The sequence below is a fragment of the Coffea arabica genome, chromosome 4e (genome assembly GCF_036785885.1).
Source record: "Coffea arabica cultivar ET-39 chromosome 4e, Coffea Arabica ET-39 HiFi, whole genome shotgun sequence".
Taxonomy (NCBI): domain Eukaryota; kingdom Viridiplantae; phylum Streptophyta; class Magnoliopsida; order Gentianales; family Rubiaceae; genus Coffea; species Coffea arabica.
Genome location: NC_092317.1, coordinates 32,431,551 through 32,434,350, shown reverse-complemented (window position 1 = coordinate 32,434,350; position 2,800 = coordinate 32,431,551).

Below are 2,800 nucleotides of genomic sequence, written 5' to 3'. Positions count from 1 at the left end.
CGAATTTATCACACTTATCGCACTAGCGGGTCCCACGCCCGGTATACACTCCTAATTTCTCATGAACTAATTTATTTTAGAAAAATGATTTAAAATCTATATTTACTCATAAAAATTATCTAGAAAATTTTTCTAATAAAGAAATTAGAGGATAGACGTGCAAATAAATAAAATAAAGCCTAGAAAATAAGAAATTTTTCGGGTTCTCACACATGAACTAGTGTGTATAATTTTCATGTACTTTTACTTTTATAGATGGAAAGTATTTTGGAGATTTAGTAATGAAATCCTATGTTTCACTTTTGGGTTGTAAATTAAGTTGAAATTCTTGGATGAATGGGAGTTTTTATGTTAATTTAAAGGCGTGAAAGACTATTTCAAGAATGTAAGTGAGTGAGTCCTGGTGAGAGTTTGGCAGGTGTCCTGCCAAATCCTTGGGTTAGCCCTAGGGAGAGGTGGGGTCATCACAGGTGATATCAAAGATCTTATTGAGCTCATGCTTGGAGAGAGTTCTCGGACTGTGGGAATTGACCTGTAAGTGTGGAATGAATCTTTGTTAATGAGGAAAATTAGATGTGTATGTCGGGTAGGAATCTTAAATGTTGTTGATTTCCTCTTGGGACTGGCTAGTTCGTGTAGTGAATTATCCTATTTTGATTAAGTGTAGTACTTAAGAAATTCCTGGGGTTTAATGTCCAATAGGATAACTTTCTTAGTTGCTAAGTGATGAGAGAATCTGATATGCGAGATACGAAATTTAATGATAAAGGGCCACTGATGCGTTTAGGTCATACTTATATGGATTGCTTTTGAATTGAAAAGAGTAGATCAATATCTTGGATTAGCATTACTAATAATGTATTTGAATTTGTACATGCATTTGAAGGGCTATGTACCTTGACTAATTCGAGAGACTGAACGGAAAATATTTTAACCGAGTAGGAAATGCTTATGGCTAAGGTAGTACAAGTGAGTGTAGCTCAGGAGGGTCAAGGGAATGCAGTTGAGCCTGAGGGAGAAGTGGAATTAGCTGGTTCAGTGATGACCTAAACTAGAAACGTAAGACCTTGAGGTTGTAGGGTGTGAGGTAGGGTGGCCGGGATGACATGTTATTTTTATTTCTTGTTTGCCACCGAATTGTCATTATATGTATTTTGCTAGTTGTGAGGACCCGTAATTTTCTTAATTTCTAGGTTTTAATTTCTTTTAATTGCACGTTTTTCCATATTTTCTTTATTCGCAAAATTTTAAAAATAAATTTTATGAGTAAATATAGTTTTAAAATGATTGTTCTAGTATCGGTTAGTTTTTGAGAAATTAAGAGTGTATACCGGACGTGGGACCCGCTAGTGCGGAAAGTTCGGTAAAATTCGGCCAATTAAGTTAAGTGTTGGATACCGGGTTTATTTTATCAGGTGTTAAGAGATAATTAGAAGTTACCTAGATGGATTATCATTGGAGAGACAAAAGGATAGAGTTGTATTAAATGAGGTGACAAGTGTCACTTGGAGATTAATTATTGCTTTGACCACTATTCACTACTTTACCAATTTAAGCAAAAATGACCCAAAAATCATCCTTAATTTTGCAAGCTTTGGCCGGCCCTCCCTAAGGGAAAAAGAAAAGGTCCAAGTTCCATTGGGCCCAGTCACACGTGCACGGGCCAAGCTCTTCAAGGAATCACTCCAAGCCCTTGTTCGAGCTGTCCACGATCAACATGGAGCCTATAGAGATATTGAAGGCTTGGAGAGGGTCAATCAAGCAACTTACACTTTGGTCCAAGCCCAAGAAGACCCCAGTGGGCCTCCTTACGAAGCGGCCGAGTAGGGCCTTAGTCATTGTTTTCAATTTAGTTGGATTCGTTGTTCGTAGAAGGCATGGGCCGGCCCACCTTGATGACAAGGTAGCCGACCTCCCCTTTAGGTTTCTTTAGGGTTTTGTTATTTCATTAAGCCTATAAATAGGCTAGTCTTGTAAGGTTAAAACTTAGCTTTTGATGAATAAAATTCTTAGTGCATTCGTTTTCTTTCAAAGAGAATTCGAGCCTTTTAACTTGCTTGGCAAGGGTTATTGAGCAATCCCGCGTCCTGTCCTTGATTGTTCATCCGACCTATTCCCCTGGAGTATTCACCTTCATCGGAGTGTCGTCTACCACCTTCAAATCAAATCGTGTTGTCCGTTTGGTTAGAGGTTCCGCACACCAAGCGTAGGACATCCCCGCTAGATCCTTGGGCAAACGTGCTACGTGTCTCGACCGTGGATCGAGGAGCGTATCAGTTGGTATCAGAGCTTTGGTGGAGGTATCTTCCGTTATATCCGTAGTTGTGTCTTAGTTTTCATTAATTCCGCTGCCTTGTTAAAAAAAAAAATTCTGTTCGCTAGCTTTGGTATTTTGTTGTGCCGTTTCCTTTCGTTTGATGTCTAGAAATTCTGGTCATTGCTTTTATTAATTGAGTCCGTCCGTTTGTGTCTTCAAGTCTGTCCGTTGCTGCTTTGTTAGTCAAAACAAAAAAAAAACAAAAAAAAAACAAAACAAACAAAATCTGTTTGCATCGCTTGTCAAAGAGAAAAAAAATTCTGTCCGCTAGTTCTCGTTGTTTGTCGCGTCAATTTCTGGACAGTTGTGTGTTATTGTCGATAGTCCCAATCTGCCCAGATTTCATACTCTAGTGACATCCATTCTGCCCAGCAATTAGCCTTGCCGAATCTGCAAAAAAAAAAAAAAAAAAAAAAAAGAGAAGCAAGTTGCGGCTAGGGCTTTGCCTTGTGGCCAAATCTGTCCAAATCTTAGTAGCTTATT